This window comes from Chionomys nivalis, chromosome 9 (assembly GCF_950005125.1).
Source record: "Chionomys nivalis chromosome 9, mChiNiv1.1, whole genome shotgun sequence".
NCBI lineage: Eukaryota > Metazoa > Chordata > Mammalia > Rodentia > Cricetidae > Chionomys > Chionomys nivalis.
Window position 1 is genome coordinate 13,454,286 of NC_080094.1, and position 14,197 is coordinate 13,468,482.

Below are 14,197 nucleotides of genomic sequence, written 5' to 3' on the forward strand. Positions count from 1 at the left end.
TCGGCAGCAGAGGAACTCAGCAACTGGAGATCCAATGCTTACCAAAACCACCATGACCAAAGCAACTAATAAAAGAAACCGTTTAAGCCGAGCAGTGGTGGTGCACGCTCTTATGCTCTCTAATGGGTTGTGTACATCCCAAGGACAAGGATCTTGTCTGTTTTTCCCTTATATACCTCTAAAATCGAGTGATTTTGCCTTTTGCTTACGTTAGCTAGGCTGGCCTCCAACTCACTGAGTAGTAGAGGATGAGCACAGACTTCTGATCCTCCTTCCTTAACCCGAGAGTTAGGAGTATAGGCCTGCAAGAGCACACCAGTTTATGCAGTGCTGGGGATGCGTTCCAGTGCTTCCTGCATGGTGAGCAAACACGTTGCCAACTGTGCCATGCCCCAGCCCATACTTTGGCTAAATAACCTGGTTGGCATTTTTAAATTTTTATAATTTATGATTATTTTAAGTATTTATTTTTAGGTGTATGAGTGTATTGCCTAAATGCATGTCTGTGTGCCATATGTGTGTCTGGTGCATGCATAGGCAAGAATTGGGTATTAGAGCTCCTGGAAATGGAATTACAGACAGTTGTGAGCTGACATATAGGTGCTGGGAACCCAATCTCAGTCCTCTGCAAGAGTAGCAAACACTTTCAACTGCTGAGCCATCTCTCCAGCCCCATACCTTAGGATCTGTTTTGGAGAAGAAAGGATGAGTGTCTGTGGACGACCTAATTGACAGATTCTGTTTTGATCTCTAATTTCATGCAATTTTATCGTAATTTCTACAACTGTTTCTCCTACTTCTTCCCCCAGCACATACCTCAGTGTGCAGCTGCACACCCTAAGGTGGTTTCTCTTAACCTGGTCCATCTTTCTACTAGTCTCCATCTTCCAAGGGAACAGAGGAGGGTCTCTATTTTCTAGGGATGATAGGTACACAACAAGTCACAGAGTATTTTAAAGAATTATTTTATAATTAAAAAGAAAAGTTTTCAAAACAGGGTCTTCCTTGTTGGCCTGCAACTCCTTATGTATAGGCTGGCCTTAAACGCATAGTGATCTACTTGCTTCAGCCTCCTGAGTGCTAGGATTAAAGATGACTTTTTGTCTTATCATTTAACATCTCTCTCTCTCTCTCTCTCTCTCTCTCTCTCTCTCTCTCTCTCTCTCTGTGTGTGTGTGTGTGTGCATGTGAATGAACTCAGGTCTTGAAAGCATGTGTCTTTACTCCCTCACCAGCCAAGTTTTGAGGGCAGATATACAACAAACAATGAGTCAATGAGCAGACTGAACATAGAAGTGGATGTTCAAAGAAAATAGGCCTCTCGTCCTAGCTAAAGCAATAAGACAACAAAAGGAGATCAAGGGGATACAAATTGGAAAAGAAGAAGTCAAACGCTCACTATTTGCTGATGAAATGATAGTTTACATAAGCAACCCCAAAATTCTACCAAGGAACTTCTACAACCCATAAACACCTTCAGTAATGTAGCAGGATACAAGATTAACTAAAAAAAAAAAAAAAAAAAATCAGTAGCCCTCCTTTACATAGAAGCTAAATGGGCTGAGAAAGAAATCAGAGAAAATCCGTACCCAAGTTATGACAAAAAAAAAAAAAGAAAAGAAAAGAAATCAGAGAAACATGACCCTTCACAATAGCCACAAATAGCATAAAATACCTCAGAGTGACTCTAACAAAACAAGTGGAAGACCTCTATGACAAGAACTTTAAATCTTTGAAGAAAGAAACTGAAGAAGACACCAGAAAGTGGCAAGATCTCCCATGCTCTTGGGTAGGTAGAATTAACATAGTAAAAATGGCAATCTTACCAAAAGCAATCTACAGATGCAATGCAATGTCCATCAAAATACCAGCAAAATTCTTCACAGACTTCGAAAGAATGGTACTCTACTGCATATGGAAAAGCAAAAAACCCAGAATAGCCAGAACAATCCTGTATAATAAAAGAACTTCTGGAGGCATCACAATCCCTGACTTCAAACTCTACTACAGAGCTACAGTACTGAAAACAGCCTGGTATTGGCATAAAAACAGACAGAAGGACCAATGGAACCAAATCGAAGACCTGGATATTAATCCACACACCTACGAACACCTGATTTTTGACAAAGAAACAAAAAATATAAAATGGAAAATAAAAGATATTTAACAAATGGTACTGGCATAACTGGATATAAAAATGTAGAAAAATGAAAATAGATCCATATCTATTACCATGCACAAAAATCAAGTCCAAATGGATCAAAGACCTCAACATAAAGCCAGCCACACTGAACCTTATAGAAGAGAGAGTGGGAAGTACACTTGAACACATTGGCACAAGAGACCACTTCCTAAATATAACCCCAGCAATACAGACAACTGAGAGAAACAATTAATAAATGGGACCTCCTGAAACTGAGACGCTTCTGTAAAGCAAAGGACACAGTCAACAAGACAAAATGACAGCCTACAGAATGGGAAAAGATCTTCACCAACCCCACATCAGACAGCGGTCTGATCTCCAAAATATACAAAGAACTCAAGAAATTGGTCATCAAGAGAACGAATAATCTAATAAAAAAATGGAGTACAGACCTAGACAGAGAACTCTCAACAGAGGAATCTAAAACGACACTTAAGAAAATGTTCAGCATCCTTAGTCACCAGAGAAATGTAAATCAAAACAACTCTGAGATTCCATCTTACACCTGTAACAATGGCCAAGATCAAAAACACGGATGACAACTTATGCTGGAGAGGATGTGGGGTAAAGGGAACATTCCTGCATTGCTGGTGGGAGTGCAAGCTGGTACAGCCCTTTTGGATGTTAACATGGCAATTTCTCAGAAAATTAGGAAACAACCTTCCTCAAGACCCAGTAATACCACTTTTGGGTTTATATCCAAAGGATTCTCAATCATACCACAAGGACATGCGCTCAACTATGTTCATAGCAGCATTGTTTGTCATAGTCAGAACCTGGAAACAACCTAAATGCCCCTCGATCAAAGAATGGATAAGGAAAATGTGGTATATTTACACAATGGAGCACTACACAGCAGAAAAAAATGACATTTGAGATTTGCAGGAAAATAGATGGAGCTAGAAAACATCATATTGAATGAGGTAACCCAGACCCAGAAAGACAATTACCATATGTACTCACTCATAAGTGGTTTTAAAACATAAAGCAAAGAAAACCAGCCTACAAATCACAATCCCAGAGTACCTAGACAACAATGAGGGACCCTAAGAGAGACATACAAGGATCTAATCTACATGGGAAGTAGAAAAAGACAAGATCTCCTGAGTAAATTGGGAGCATGGGAACCACGGGAGAGGATTGAAAGAGAGGGGAGAGGAAGGGAGGGGAGCAGAGAAAAATGTATAGCTCAATAAAAATCAATTTAAAAAAGAACGAAAATAGGCCTCTCAATGTTCAAATTTCACAGCTACCATTTTACTTGATCTGTACTATTTGCAAGGGGCGGGGGTGGGGGAGCTGGGGGAGAAAACGAGACAAAGACCCGATGGCATCTAAGAAGCTCCCTAAGGCTATTCATGTAGCCATGGCTTAATGGAGAGCATTTTTAACTGTGTGAGCATATTCCATTCCCTGTAACAAACGCTAGATTAAATGCGGAAAAGAAAAAGCAACATTTTTACATGCTTCACGGTTCAAAAAGAAGCAGGACTATATCTCTAGAAGCCTTTTGCTTCTTGTCAGTGAAACTAATAGGGTACACAGCCTATTTAAATGTAAATTTAAATTCAGCTTTTTCTTAGCCTCTCTGCTCTTTGTTCCTTGCGATCAGGTTTGGAGTCTGCGGATTCTCCAATACACAGATCTACAGGTGCTTAGGTGTCCAGGGCTTTAAGACAGGACCGAGGGTATTGGGGGACTTAAATCTGTCGGCCCAGTTGCCGATGAGGGAAAGGCCAGACCGAAGAAGTCCTTTGCCGGGCTCCACAGAGACCCCGTTACTAGGCAACCGTTGGCGTTCCCAACCGCCGCCCGAGCGCCACTTCCCCTCGTCGCCAAGGAGATGGACGCCTCAACTCAGCCCTGCCGTAAACCCGCACGCTCTTTACGTCACTGCCGCGGCCGCCGCTGCGTGCGCGCCCTCTGCCCCCACCTCCACACTCCGCCCCGGCCGCCATTGCCTCGTGCCCGCGCCGGTCGGTTGGTGGCGCCTTTGTCCTACGGCGGGCAGGTGGGCTGAGGCCGAAGCCGTAGCGGCGGGTCTGAGGCGGAGGAGCGGCGGGGAGGCGGCCGCGCTGGTAGCGGTGAGTGCCGGGAAGCGGTGGCCGTCCGCCGAGGCGTAGGACTGATGGGCAGGCATTTGGGGGTTGGGGGGCGCTGTGGCGGGAGGGTCCGCTTGACGCGCGGCCGAGGCCTCTTCTCCGGGTGCGCGCGCGAAGCTGCGCATGCCCGGTGCGGGGCGCGGCTGCCTCCGGCTCCGGTCCGGCCCAGGCCCGGGTCTGGCCGAGCCCAGTTGGCGAGCGACTGTGGGCTGAGGTGGACAGCGCGGCCCGCGGCGGTCGCAGCCGCCGAGTCTTTGTAGGATCGAGTACGCCCTGAGCACCAGTCTGTGAAGTCGCTCGCTCGGCCGGGGAGAGGGGCGGGGGCGGCGGGAGGGGCTCGGCGAATCAGTGGGCGCAGGCGGGATTCGAACCCGGGTCATGGACACCGGTCTCGGCGTCAGTGTCCCGACGCCAAGCAACCTGGGGTGCGCTGTCGCCCTGGGCGCATTCTCGAGATGTCAACTTGTGTGACACCTCGCCCGTTTTATGGAAGCGCACGCTGGGCCCGGAAAACCGGGCGAGAGAAACCGTGCCCGAGGTTCTTACACGGACATAGCGCCGCAACCCACTGGCTTCCAGGGCCCTAGCGCTGGGTCCTTTCCGCTCCACGGTAGCGGGCCAGGGGCTGTGCTTAGGACCAGGTCCCCCAGCTTCCGTCCCTCGCGCTGCACCGTTACAGTCTGCCTGTCATCTTGTACTATTTACCGAATGTTAAATGTTTTTCCTAAAACCGACCCCCCCCCTTAAATACAGTTTGTTTAAGGCGGAAACTTCAACCCCAAACCGTATAATGGAAAGTCAGTTATTTTTCTGACGCTCATAAAAGAAAGAAATAAATACCTGTCTATTAAAATAAACACTGTGTCCTTGTTCCTCCTGAAGTTGTGCGCTCCAGGCTTTGGGAACCGCTGCCCTAGGACTACGGGGTTAATTGTCGTGTTGTGGCTTTCACTGTATATAGAATTTTCCCCCTGCGGCATTCCAGATCCCATTGAAATGCCCTGGGATCTTCGGGATGATAATTATCCTGGTTGTAAAAGGTTGCCATTACTGACTTGGAAGTGGAACCCCAACAGCTGCAAGAATCACCCCTCAGATACGCCGGACCTGCCGCCTCAGTTTTCTGTAGCACTGTGGTGTGGTAGTCCCCTTGACAGTTCATAAACCCATGTTTCTGCAAACACCGCTGGGACTTTTGACAACTGTACATTGACTCTTGTGTATCAGTATGAGTGTGAAACAGTAACTTTGTATTGACCTTTCTGAACAGGGCCCTGGTTTTACCTTAGGGGATTGGAGATCCTTGACCAATGATTAACATGGATGTCTTTCTTCCTTTTGATTTCCTTGTCTCTTCCCTTTAGCTCATCTTTCACCTTCCATATATTCTTTGGGACCTCTGACATGCATACTCTTAACCTCCTCATAAAGACTGCTTTTCCTTGTACAGTGTGCTGGTGCACCCACCACATTGTAAAGGCATTTGTCTAGATAGCAGTGTTAACTCTCCCACTGGTTCTCTCGTCATAAATTTGGTTTTTATAAATTATGAGAGCAGATTTACTTTAGTTCCTAAAATGAAACTCAGCAAAGCCAACTTGGTCATTCCAGATACCCCACCACCAAGGGCTGTAAGACAAGAAGTCTATGTTCTTAGCTATATGACCTTGATATTAAGAGTAGAACTAAACATAAGGTCAATCATTGTCCTCAGATTTCCAACAGCAATCCTGTGCAAAGAAGAAAGGGGATTTTATTTTACTCAGGAGTCCATTTCAGAACTGAAGCAAGTGGAGCCTCATTTATTAGTGCTCCTAACTAAAAATAAACAGCTTTTGGAAAGGCTTTAGAAGTCCCATGAGCAAAGGTTTGCTATGAAACTTTTTAAATAACCATTCTGGATGTTCCATGTCTGTGCCTGCAGGTGGCAGTGCCTTTGTAAGCTTGTCACTGTGAGAACTAGGATCTGCATGTGCTTTTAAGATTGAAAAGCCTTTTACGAAAAGGAAACCTTTAGAATATGCCCTTCAGTTTTCTGCTTTTGACTCCCTGCATGAAAAATAGTCTCTATTCCTAAACTCTCCATTGGCACTTAGTTGCAGAGGGGATCCACAGCTAGCAGCGCACGCAGTAACTACCATTCCCTTGCTCCTGCAGCTTGTTCTGTAAAGTGCGTGCATTAGTGGTATTAGGTGTGTTGTGAAGTTTTGTGCATATATGGAAATGGGAGCTCAAGGAGTTTTAAGATTTCTTGCCCAAGATCACATATTAAGAACATTTTGAGACAATATTGTTGGAGATAAAAGATTTCATAGGCAAGACTAGGCAATGTTGTGTAGCATCCGTAGTCTAGGAGTTCTGAGGTCTCTCTGTTAGCTAGCCCTGTGTGTGTGTCTGTGTCTCTGTATTTGTGTGTTTGTCTGTGTGTGTGTATCAATGCACCAGAGATGATGATAGTCTCTTTGACTTTGCCTCTTTCTTCCCATGAACTCCAGTTAAATGTCCCCCCAAAGCATTGTTCTTTCTACTGCATTGCTTCTTGTACACCTTGTGGTTCATGAATGATTATCTGTGTCTTTAAGACTAATACTTTTAATGCTCACTGTCAGTTTTTTGTATGTGCTAAAAGATGTGTCCTACGAACAGCATACACGGTTGTGTAGACTACTACTCTGCTTAGAGATAAGCTGTCAGAGCAGTGCCCAACAGAAGATGACCCTCTGTTACTCTCATTAATAGCAGCTTTAACAATGAAAGATAAAGGTAAGGCTACCTATTTATTCCTCCAGCTTCCACAGTGTAACATTCAGTTAGGCCATCTACTGAGAAGTCTTCCTAAAACCCTGGTGAAAGAGAAATAACCCTTAAACATCAACTGCTAGAAAGAAAAGTTATGACAGTGGCTAAAACATGGGAACACACAGTCCCTGAAAGCAGTGTGAAAAGTATAATCACACTGACCTCCAAAGGAAACAGGATCGCACAGGTGACACAGTCATGGTGGAGTCTTGGCCCTGTCATGGTGGAGTGCATTCTGATGTTTTCCTTTAACTGATTTTGTTGTTTTTGAAAGCATGTTACCTTCATTAGCCCATTCTCTGGCTAATGAAGAGCAAACTTAATTCTGTAAGCCAGAGCTGTCAGTATTGTTTTGCTCCTAGGGTCCTCTTTGAAGTATTTTGTTTTACTACCTAAATGTAACTTTTGGGAAAAAATTAAGATGGCCACATACTTTCACATCCACACCACTAAAGCAGTGTTTAGTAAATCTGAAGTTAATCTTGGGAGACATTCCTTGTTAGGAAAAGGCATTCTTCTGAATGTAAGGTATTAGCTATCGAAAGGTCCAGAGACTTTCTAAATATTCCTATTGTTTCTAGTTCAGACTACACTACAACTTAGCCGAAAAGCTAAGAAGCAATCTAGTTCACACTATGAAGCTGAACCATTTTTAGAATTAAGAGCATTTGAAGACAAGTGCAAACATAAACCAGAAGTTATCACTGTCAATAATAATCCTGGCTGTGACTAGATTTTCTTCCTGATAGTTGGTGTTTGTTACTTCTGTTTGAACAGATTTAGGGAGACGTGTAAATGAAAGGCCTGTGTGTTATATTGTGTAAGCTGCAGGAATAAATAGATAACAAACTAGTACTTCCCAAATATTTGTTAAGTCCCCTTAGAATTGAGCTCAGTTACAAAATACTGGTCTGATACTCAGATTCTGTAAACTTAGGACAGGGCCTAGGAATTTGATTTATTAATGAACTTTTAGTTGGGGATTCAACTCAGTGACCCTGGGTTCGTCCAGCCCTCTGCTCTGAAGACAGGAAGTAAATAAACTTTCCAAGAGGTCCTGACACATCACCATTAAAGCGGTGTGACATAGGGAATGAATGTATATGTATAATTTAAGTGGAAACATATCTGTATATATGAGAGAATGGGGGGAGGTTTTGTTTAATGGACACAGAGTTTTAGCTTTGTAAGATGGAAAGGTTGCGAGACTCCTGCCTGACTGTGAATGTACTCACTCCTGCCCAGAAGTGTTAAGATGGCTTGGGTGAAGCTGGTGCTGGAGCACACACCTAGTGTGCTCAAGGCCCTTTGGTCTACCCCAGCACTGAACTCAGAGCTAAGATGATGGTTTCTTTGTTGTTGTTGTTGTTTTGCTGTAATTTTTTCAATGATGCTAAGAAAATAGAGAATGGTTGTCATTTCTTTCTGCTATTAAAGTGTTAGAAAACTGGTTAAAGAGAAGCCTGGTGGCTATTCGATCAAAAGTCCATTTTATATTCCTTTAGTAAAAGTAAAATCATAATCTTTTGAAATTTTCTCCACCTCTTTCACTGTTAAACCAATGGTCCCCAAAGATTGATATTGTAATGGGCAGCATTCTGTTTTGAAAATTTTGTTATGTGGGTGTGATGTGTGGGGGTGCACACATGTCACAGCATTCATGTGGTGGAGAGTGGACAACTCTGTGGAGTCTGTTTTCTCCTTCCTTTTCATGGGTACTGGGGTTTGAACTCAGGTCACTGGGCTTTTGTGGCAATTGCCATTCTCCGTAAAGCCACCTCCCTGCCTGGCAAAAACTGCCTTAAGTTTAAATGTTCCTGCCCTGTTTTTAGGCAGGAAAGCTTTGTTAATTTGGCTTTGTTTTGGTAATTTAGTTCATGTCTCATATCTAGCAGGTCCTTTTGCCATCACTTTCTTCCTTTTTTCACAGCAAAGTGTTTTGTGATGTGGATTTAGCCTTAGACTGGCTTCATCTGCCCTCCTCAGTGCAAACCTTCTGTGCTGTTCTGATTGGCTGTGTCTTTTGCATCATTCCTTTGCATTCACATGTGCTGGGTGGTTCTTTCTTTTTCCCAAGCTGTTCTTTCTTCTGGTTCCACTGTTTCTTTCAGTCCTTCCTTCCTTCCCACCTCCATCACCTGCCATCTCCCTGTGAGTACCTTTCACCTTTATTAAACAGTGAACTCCTGTAAGTCAGGGATGTGAACCTTGTTGTCTCCACATATGTGACACCTAGTACAGTAAGAATTTTTTGTTTGGTTTTTTTGTTTGTTTGGGTTTTTTTTGTTTTGTTTTTTGAGACAGAGTTTCTCTTTGTAACCCTGGCTGTCCTAGAACTCACTCTATAAACCAAGCTGGCCTCAAACTCGGAAATCTGCCTACCTCTGCCTCCTGAGTGCTGGGATTAAAGGTGTGCAACACCAACGCCTGGTTTATACAGTATGAATTCGACAAATGGCAACATAAAAGAAATATTCCGTGCGTTAATTATAAATTGTCCTTCTCAAGTTCACTGACTTACTTAAGCTTTTCTTTTCTTTTCTTTTCTTTTTTTTTTTTTTTGTTGTTGTTGTTTTGGTTTGGTTTTGGTTTTCAAGACAGGGTTTCTCTGTGGCTTTGGAGCCTGTCCTGGGACTAGCTCTTGTAGACTAGGCTGGCCTCGAACTCATAGATATCCGCCTGCCTCTGCCTCCTGAGTGTTGGAATTAAAGGCGTGCGCCGCCACCACCCAGCTGAACTAAGCTTTTCTATTTTGCCTGTTTTTAAAACTGTATTTTTAAGGTTTTTGTAGTAGATGTTTACTTTATATTAGCTGAACTTTGTGACTCTCAGTAAATCTTTTAGTTTGTCTCATTAAATCATCATAGGAAACACAGTAGAATATTCGTTTTATCAAGAAGACACAGGCTCAGAGAAATCAAGCGATTTGACTGAATGAATTCCTTAAGTGGGACTTCAGCTGGGATCTGCTGATCCTAGCCAAAAAAAGGAAAGGGGGATCAGCAGGCACAGATAGGCAAAAACTCGGTGACCTTGTTTATGTGGACTCTGAAGCCATCTCACAGCAGAAGAGGATGATGGTTACTGTGGGCTGTGGGTTGGGGAGGTGATGGGGGAGGGGTAAAAATGCAATTAGGGATAAGTGTTGAAAGTGATGGATGGTAATTTGACTCAATTATTCCACACTACATATATGTATGTACACATGACACAGACTATGAACATGCATACCTCTGTACCTTATAACATCACAATGTGTCCCATAATTACAAATGGGTATAACTTGTGAGCTTTTTCATTTACATTTCTTCCTTGGGAATTTCATCCATGAATGCTATATTTATACCCCCCCAACTCCTATGTCCCCATCCCCAACTCCCTCTCAAATTCATGGCCTTTTTTTAAATTGTTAATTGATTTTATATTTATATATATATATATGTATATATGTGTGTGTTTGTGTGTGTATGTATATACATACTATTATGTGTATTATATTATATATTTTGTATGTATTATATATACATGTGCATGGATCTGTGCCTGTACGTATGTGTACATCTATGTAACTACTGAGTCTCTTTATTTTTGCTAATGTGTACATGAGTTTAGGGCTAAGCACTCGGGATTGGATAGCCTGTTAGGACTTGTCCCTGGAAAAAAAGTGATTCTGCCTCTCAGCAGCCATTGATTACCTATATGTAGCTCTTCCTCTAGGGGTATGGCCTTGTGAAATTTCCCCTTTCTACAGTGGCATGTAAACTGGTGTTGTCATTATACAAATATTGTCTAGACAGTGGTATTGTTGAGATTTCACGGGTGTTTCTCCCTGCCATGTCTACAAGACACTGTCTGACAGAAGGTGTTTTGGATCTCTAGCTGTTAATGTTGTTTTTCTGCCTCCTCTTCAAAGATGTTCCCTGAGCCTTAGGTATAAGGGTTGTGTTTTAAATGTATCAGTTGGGGTTGGGCACCCCATGGTTCTATACTTTCTGCATTTGACCAGCTTGTGGATTTCTTTTTTTTTTTTTTCTTCCTGGTTTTTTGACAGCTTTTCTTTGTATAACAGTCCTAGAATTTGCTTTATAGACCAGGCTGGCCTCGAACTCACTGAAATCCGCTTAAAGGTGTGTGCCACCACTGCCTGCAGTGTACATTTCTGTAATAGTCATTTGCTGCAAAAAAGAAGCTTCTTTGGGCTGGGTGTGGTGATGCACTCCTTTAATCCCAGCACTCGAGAGGCAGAGGCAGGTGGATCTCTGTGAGTTCGAGTTCAGCCTGATCTACAGAGTGTTAAGGACAGTCAGGACTGCCCCACAGAGAAACCCTGTCTTGAAACCACTGCCTGCAGTGTGTATATTTCTGTAATAGTAATTTGCTGAAGGGAAAAAAAAAGCTTCTTTGGTGAGGGGTGAAAGTTATATGGTGGTGTTGCCCACCCTTTACAAACTAGGTCATAGGTTCGATCCCCAGAGTGCCCACGCCTCTCATCCTCTCTCTAATAACACACAAAATTTCACAGTTAAAAGAGTAGGAAATTGGGGTTGAGTAGATGGCTCAATGGTTAAGAGCACTCACTGGCTGCTCTTCAGAGGCCCTGAGTTCAATTCCCAGCAACCACATGGTGTCTCACAACCATCTGAGGCCCTCTTCTGGCCCGCAGGGATACATGCAGGTGGAACACTGTATACATAATAAATAAATATTTTTTTTTAAAAAAAAGCAGGAAATTACTGTTCATTAAGTTTTTTTTTTTTTTTTTTTTTTTTTGGAGCTCTTTGATCCCAATATTTAGGAGGCTGGGACAGGAGAATTTGGAACTAAAGGCCAAAACAACAAAAATAATTTTCAACTGAAGAGTTAAAATATCAGTAGCAAAACCCAGAAATATTTTGGAAATATTTAGTTTGAGGTAATGGAAATTGATAAAGTAAATTCTACTCCATTGAGTATCTATGAGGCATTTAAACATTGGGTGTTCGGCATAGACTGGCCCTTTTCCAGGTTCCCTTGGGCTGTGATCAGTCAGCAAGATTGTTCTAAATAGAAACCATGTCTGTGTTAGGGCAGGCTTAGCCTGATACTTAAGCAGTTTGTGTTGGTTGGACTTGGATCTGAGTTCATATTTTTTGTGTGGGGGTGATATTATGTATACATGATGTGCACATGAGTATGAATATACATGTGCATAGTGATGTCAGAGTAGGACATAGGTTGGTTCCCCTATTGCCATTCACCTTATTGCCTTCAGACAGGGTCTCTCACTGACCTAGACTATCTGGCTGCCCTCAGGATCTGTTGTCTCCACCTGGAATTACAGGCTGGCCCAGTGCTTAGCTTTTAATGTGAGAGCCTGAAACTCCCAGACCTCTAGATTTTTGTCTTGATAATAATGTGGCCTAAGATAAACCACATGGTTTTTGTGACCCTCAGATTTCCTCGTCTACAAACTGAAAACCTCCTTTTTTGAGACACGGTCTCACTGGGTAGTTCTAGCTGAAGAGTTGTGAAAGGATTGGATCAAATCAAGCGTTTGGTGTTCTGTATGGGCTTTGGGACAGAGTGAACAATTAATAAGTTCCTCTTTCCAAGAATGGTATGCAAATACAGTTAAAAATACAATAAATGCAGAATGGAAGGTAACTGTGGGGGAATGTGTAGTAGTCAGAGGGAAGTTAGCCTGAAGTGCCAAATAGAAGAAATGCAACAAGTATGACTTCTTTTAGGGGGGTAGTTTTTGTTGTTGTGTTTTTTTTTCTTTCTTTTTTTTTTTTGTATTTTATTTTGGTTTTTGGTTTTAAGGTTTTTTTGTTTTGTTTTGTTTTGAGACGGGGTTTCTCTGTATCTCTTGCCTATCCTGAAACTCACTCTGTAGACCAGACTGGCCTCAAACTCACAGAGATCCGCCTGCCTCTGCCTTCCAAGTGCTAGGATTAAAGGTGTGCGCTACCATGCCCAGCTTCCTGGCATTTTTTTAATCTCTGGCCTGTGACAGTAAAACTTGTCACAGTTGTCCCTGATTTACATGTGTCACCAAAGCCATCTTCCTTTAGAAACCCTACAGTAGGTGATTTTGCTGTCTTTGTGGGTATGGTTTTTCCAAATGGTGTCATCTTCATATAATGCCAGTGTAGTCACTCCTGGTTGCTAGCTGCTTTTCAGCTAAACTTTGGGGGCAGTTTTATTTCATTTGTTGGCCGTTATTGGAATAATATGGGCTTCTGGAATCTTCAACAGTAATAATGGTGCTGTGAACCATTCAGGTCTCATGGTTCACACTGCTGTTACATCTCATGCTCATTGTTTTCTGTTTCTGTGCCTGCTGAGTTGAAGAATTTAGTTGAAGGGCATGTCTATGGCTCCATAGTAGAGAGCTTACTTCACATTCATGAGGCCCAGTACTGCAGAAACAACAAAACCCTTGTTTTGTAAATTATTTATATTCTCTCTCTACATATATACATATATATGCATGCACATACATATACAGATACATACATATACATATGTATGTATGTGGAGCAGAACAGCAGTTCATGCTACTATGAATGAAACACGCATGTTTATAACACACAAGGGCACCTATTGAGCCCTGTGTGGCATATTAGTCTGAAATAAAATGAAAGTGTAGATTGGAAGCTATACACTGTCTGGAATCTTCACCCTATTCTGTCACGGTTTAAAGTGGCTATTCTGCTTCTGTGAAACATGCTTTCTTGATTATTTTTCCAGTTTTTTCTTATTCTGTAAATCCCTTTGGTTGGTGTTGGTTTCTTGACGTAACAATCTTTAACTGAGTATTGCTTTGAACTTGAAGCTGTCAGAATGCTTGAAAACCACAGCTGTTCAGGCTGAGGTTCTATCTCCTGCTGATTATTGTAATGCCAAATGGCACCTTGCTGATCAGATTATTTAACTGTATAAGTAGCATCCAAGCAAAAGTGGAGAAGACATGGAGAGACTGACTTTGGTTCTTATAAAAGTGTTTGACCAGAATATGTCAGAAACAGAAAGAAGCCATGTTTTTCCCTCTTCTGCTCTAGAGAAGCATTCCATTTTTTTGTCCTGATAAAGCTCTGATTCTTGCTGCTTT

The 14,197-nt window shown here is 42.4% G+C and overlaps 1 protein-coding gene across 2 annotated transcripts in view; it reads left to right on the top strand.

Moving 5' to 3' along the window:
- The first annotated feature begins 4,153 nt into the window (after positions 1–4,153).
- Positions 4,154–14,197, top strand: part of Ncoa5 (nuclear receptor coactivator 5) — a 33,246-nt gene continuing 23,202 nt past the window's right edge. For both annotated transcript variants that reach the window (XM_057780549.1, XM_057780550.1), the window contains exon 1: positions 4,154–4,287. The gene's annotated coding sequence lies outside the window, so the exon portion shown is untranslated. The remainder of the gene's footprint in view (positions 4,288–14,197) is intronic.